Genomic DNA, 6,078 nt, shown 5'->3' with positions numbered 1-6,078 from the left:
CCAGTAGAATATCTCACACACACACACACACACGAATGTCCATATATATATTTATATATTATATGTATTGAGCATGATGGCTCTAAAAGCATTTTTGTCTGACTTCCACTTGAGCAATTTGATGGATTAGCCGACTCCATGCCCTCTGTAAAATGATGCCGCGGCCACTGAGCCCACACGTGAGTCTGCCACTTGCTCGAGCACCAGCTTGCTTCTGCCCTCACCCCACCTGGATTCACCAACAGTTAATGTGCGTTTATTCACCAGTCTGTTTATGCCATTGTGGTTAGCATTGTAAAGTTACATACATTAACTAAATGTTACGAAAACTGTTGCACTATGAAGGACAAAAAAGGAATTCCCGGGAAATCCAAGTTCATGCTTTTGAAAGGCTTGAAAAAGATGAGCCATTAAAAACCTGTCACAATAGGTGTGAACAGGACAACTAAGATTTGTGGGGGAGCCAGTAAAAATTCCACACTTGGACTGCTTTACTCAAGTCTTAAGTTCTCTTTCTTCTTTAAAGAGACTGGAACTGGGGCGCCTGGGTGGCTCAGTCATTAAACGTCTGCCTTCGGCTCAGGTCATGATCCCAGGGTACTGGGATCGAGCCCCACATCGGGCTCCCTGCTTGGCGGGAAGCCTGCTTCTCCCTCTGCCACTCCCCCTGCTTGTGTTCCCTCTCTCGCTGTGTCTCTCTCTGTCAAATAAATAAAATCTTTAAAAAAAAAAAAATAGACTGGAACTCAAAGACAGCTGTAGATGTCCCATCAGAGGGTCCATACTCCCAAGAACAGATGCTGATCTTTACAGATCAGTACAGGAGTGTGAATTTATACATTTTAAACTCAAAATATTTAAGGGGACGTAAGTTCAACTTTTTTTGATGTCCGACCTTAGTCTACTGTTTCAATCAACTGGTTATATTATGTGTATCTTCGCCTCACTTGCACCGGATATAATATTGAGGACTTACGTTATATTAGGAAGTAAAGTTATTACAGATGTGTCTGTCCTCTTCAAAAAAGCAACTGGGAAAAGATTAGAAATACAGGCGCTCCTTCATACATGCACATTTGCTACATATTTGCTGTTGTGCTTGCTTTCTATGAACAGGTGCTTATCCTGTTGTTCAGAATAGGTGGGCATGATGGCTGGTCCTCAGTGAGGAGTGGCAGGTGGGTTTCCTTCTAATGTTTATCTTTGTTAGAACATGACGCGTTACTCACTGCAACAAAATGACAGTACATTAAGGAAAAGTTCAGCAAGGTGGTCAGTTAATAAGCGAAAGACATAAAAGGTAATAGTTTGGTTAATAATAAGTTGCTATAAAATGTCATTTAAAAAAATGGTACTATTCACAAAGATATCAAATACGTAGGTCCTCTATGTAGAAAACTCTTAATAAGGGAAATTAGAGAAGATTGGAAGACACTCTGTTTTTTGGGTGAGACATTGTTCATCAAATTCTCCCCCAAATAATGAATTTAACAAAATCTAAAACCATCCACATATATTAGTTTGCTTGTAGATATGTTTGGATTTGAATAGCTAGGAAATTTCATAGAAAAACAATGGGAGGGGGGCACCTGAGTGGCTCAGTCGGTTAAACGTCTGCCTTCAGCACAGATTGTGATCTCAGGGTTCTGGGATCGAGCCTTCGTCAGGGCTCCCTGTTCAGCGGGGAGTTTGCTTCTCCCTCTCCCCTTCCCTGCTGCTCATGCCCTCTCTCTCTTTCTGCTCTCTCAAATAAATAAATACAATCTTTAAAAAAAAAAAAAACAATGGGAGCGACTTGTACACCCAATATTCTAGAGTACAACAGGACTCTAGTAACTAAAGCTGTAACTGGTGCAGAAATTCATATAGACGAATGAAAGAGTTGGGAGTCCAGAACGACTCCAATTACAAGAAGAAATGGTGGGTTCCTCAATTCAATGGTGTTGGCATAACTGGTTACCTATGCGGGAAAAGCAGTACAGCAAACCAAGTAAGTGTGAAGACTAAAGACTCTGCGTGTTAAAGTCTGAACTTGCTGGTACTCAGTACCTGTGACCTTGCACAAATCAGATAATCTCTCTGTGCCTCACTTTCTTCATCTCTTCTCCCTACAGATGGCACTATTGCAAGAGTTAAGTAGATTCGTATTTGTAGAATGCTCAAAGGAGGACCAGTCCGACAGAAGGTACCTACTAAGTACCAGCTATTGTTCTATCATTTAGGAAAAAAAAGTCTAATCCTTATCTTCTACCCAATATACAGCACACTAAATTCAAGTGGATTAAAGAATTAATTTTTTTTTTAAGTTTGTAAAATACTAGAGAAAGGGTAGGTAAATTTTTTGTCTAAAATAACCCTGGGTTGGAACAAGCCTAAGTGTGGTCATCAAAGCCAGAAAACATGAAAACTTGATTAATTTGCCTCTTTAAAAATAATGTTCTGTTAGAAAAGTACAACTAGGAAAGTACATTTGTAATCCATCTTCTAGAGCAGAGGAGTTTAGCATCCTTAGTAAAAGCTTAAAAAGAAATTGTTTTTTAAAAACATGCAATTTGAGGGGCGCTTGGGTGCTTAGTTGGGCGTTCCACTCTTGATTTCAGCTCAGGTCATGATCTCAAGGCGGTGGGCTCGAGCCCTGCATCAGGCTCTGCACTGGGCATGGAGCCTGCTTGGGGTTCTTTATCTCACTTTGCCCTCCCTTTCTAAAAAACAAAACAAAACATGCAATTTGATAAATGCTGTTAGTGTCCACCAGATCCCTTTGACCAGCCTGGTGTACCCTTCCTCCAGCTGCTTCAGATTTGGGCACTAATGGTTTCACTCTCCCCAGAGCATTGTCCGTGCTGATGGAAGTCACCTGACCCAAAGACGCCTGGGAAGTTTTACACACACACACACACATGCACGCACCGCCTTGAGTTCAGCCCGTGGCCAGTGCCTGATGCAGGGCATTATCACCTGGCCATCTGGCCTCCACGGCATGATTTATGCTCCTGAGCTGGGATAAGGCTGAGGAGAGGCTTCTCCTGAAAGCACGTCTTCGCCTGTTTCTTCTCCTGCCCTGTCCTGTTTCCCTCATTGCCTTACAGAGCACGCACAATAAATCACTAACACAAGAACCCTCATTTCACGTGCCGCTTCCAAGGCACCTGACATAATGGAAAATTGGGCAACGAAGATTGATCCAGAAGAATGCTCAGTAAACATGAAGATGCTGAACTTTTTTAGTAATTGGGGAAAATCCACCAAAAATGTATCTTTCGCTGATCAGGTTGGAAGATAAAAGATTTTAAAAATGAGAATTCTCATGATTTGGGACAGACAATAACATAATGGAAGAGGTATAATTTGATACTAACCTTACAGAGTCTTCCGTGAATGTGTTTCTTCAGAAATAGCTGGTTGGATATAAAGGGTAGTGGATAAGGATATTCATTGCAACAATGTCTAAAATAATGGGAAAATGGAAACAACCCAAATGCCCAATAATGGGACTAAATGTTCCATTATAAATTGAAACATAAGAATGCCATTTATAAAGATGTCTAGAATAAGTTGTTCAATTGAAAACAAAGTTAACTCAATGTGTAGTGCCTATATGTAATGTGCACAGAAATAATCAGTACCATGAAATGATTATTGGGGATGTTGCTTCCTTCCTTATTCATTCCTGTGAGTGGCTTAATACTTGGTGAGTAGGTATTACTTGCTCAAAGGGAGAGAGGGATTTTTTTCCCCTTGGTGGGTAAAGGCAGTATTGTAGATGTATGACACCATTGGACTAAAAGTACAACCGGAACACACTTCGGGGGGTAGGGGGGGACTAAGTATAAGTAAGGGTTAAGGATGGCTTCATGGAAGAAAGGCAGCTAACCCAAAGGGGAGGAAGGAGAAATTGTGCAGGGCTTTGGAGCGGGAGGAAGAGCTTTCCAGGGAGCTGACACAGTACAGGAAAACAGAAAACCGAGTGCCTGGATTTTCTAAGGAACTGAAAAGTCCACAGAGTTGAAATTCAGAGCTTAGTGAGGAAAGTGATGAGAAATTGATGAGAATAGAGAGTTAAAGGCAGTCAGATTTCAAGGATTTTTGAAAAATGTTGAGTTTTCATCCTGAGGGAAATGGGAAGCCACTGAAGAATTTTAAAGAGGTGAAGGACTTGACCAGATTTGCATTTTAGAAAAATCACTCTGGCTGCGACTTAACAGACCGGTGGGAAGCGAGCCAGAGGCTGGGAGCCTGGCAAGGGCCATTTCAGTAATCGGGGGGATGCCGTGGCCATCTGAGCTAGGGTGGTGGCCCCTGGGGTGGGAGAAGTGGACAGACTGCAGAGCTACTCAGGGAGGATACTTGGTAAGAAGACTTGGAGGTCGATTGGAAGAAAGGAGGGAGGAAAAGAGAAGCAAGAACAACTACCAGGCGTCTGTTGGTCAATGGGACATTCTCTTCACTGAGGAAGAGACAAGACGAGAGACAGATTGTGGGCAAAGAGCTGGCTCAGGTGGCAAGACCACAAGCTTAAAAGTTGACCACTTGTGAGACAGGTGAAAGCTTGGCCTGAAGTGTTTATTTTCTCCATTAGCAGAGGTGACCGAGTTGGCCTTGTTAGAATGGGACTTACCCCGTGTTGTCTCTCATGCCCTCCACCTCTGTGCTAGTGGAAATCTCCCTATGTGGTGACTCGAGAAAGTGGTTTAATCCCTTACTCTCTTCTCTGCCCTCCCAGCTGTTGCGGGGAGCGGGATTTGAGGAAGGCATCATAAAGAGAGAACTTGGTCACATAATAACCTACCACGTTATGCTGTGGGAGACACCAGTACCAGAAAGAGAAATGTGACTTGTGTCGTGGGTGCTTTAAGAGGAAGAAATGGGAGGACCTTGAGCCTTAAGGACGAGAGGGGTTAGAGCCAGGACCCTAGCGGGAGGGAGACAATGGAGGCACTGAAGCTCCTGATGCCCTTCGGAGGTTAGGAGACTGGATAAAAAAGGCTCAAAAATATTTCAAACCATCCTGCCAACGTATGTGTCCGTGAGCAACTGACCGAACACCTGCTCATGGACCAGGCCTGCACATGCTCTCAGTGTTGGAGGCACAGCGAAGGGGCCGCGTGTGTTCTTCCATCTGGGGTGAGTTTTGGGAGTGGGGGACCCCAGTGCCAGTGTTTCACATTGGCCTTCATACATTTCCTAAAGTGCCAGACGTTTCCCATGACCTTGCCCTTTCCGGTGGCCTCTCTGCCATCTGGAACGCTGTGCTTGAATAGCTCCAGCTCACCCTTCAGACTCCGCCCCAAAAAGTCACCACCCCAGTGAAGTCTTTGTACAGTTTCCCCACCCCGCCCCTCCCCATCAAATGGTGTGCCTTTGCATCTGAGACTCTCACAGCACTCTGCTTTTTTACTTCATGAGACTTACCACAGATCGTTACTATATATTTATTTCTGGGATTATTTCTTTAATATTCGTCTGTTCCAGGAAAGCCGGGCAGGGACAATCTGGTTTTCTCATCACAGGTCTTAGCTTAGCACCTGGTCCAGCACCTGGCAACAAAATGGCTCCCCTTGGAGGTCAGAAGTCATTGACCAGGTGTGTTTTCTCGTGGGCAGCCTTTGACACCCACAGCCGGTGTCCACGATAATCGTTAAACCTCAGATTAGCCCTGATGGGAATGTCCCAAAGAGCACTTGTTTAACGTGCAGTAATCATTCTGCCCACCAGGGGTCTCTTTCTCCCCACCACTGGGGCCCGAGGAACTTGAACTCTATCCTGCTGATGGTTTTGCCCAGCCTTGCTGCTCGATGTGTGCTTGTGGTGTACCAGCCACCACCTCTGCATCACCCGGAAGCTTGTCAGAAATGCAGAGTCCCAGCCCGCCCCCCACCCCCGCAACGGGAGGGATCGGAATCTGCATTTTAGCAAGATCCTCAGGTGGTCTGCAAACGTGGTCAATACTGAGAGGTACTATTTTACAGGACATTTCTAATCCCAAAAACTTGGAAGACAAAAAACCCCATCCAAATGGCCTTATTCACATGGTTCTTTCCCACCATACTTATAGAAGCACTTAGAAAGAGGTTTAGA

This window comes from Halichoerus grypus, chromosome 7 (assembly GCF_964656455.1).
Source record: "Halichoerus grypus chromosome 7, mHalGry1.hap1.1, whole genome shotgun sequence".
NCBI classification, from domain to species: Eukaryota; Metazoa; Chordata; class Mammalia; order Carnivora; family Phocidae; genus Halichoerus; species Halichoerus grypus.
Note: the sequence above shows the minus strand (reverse complement) of the source record.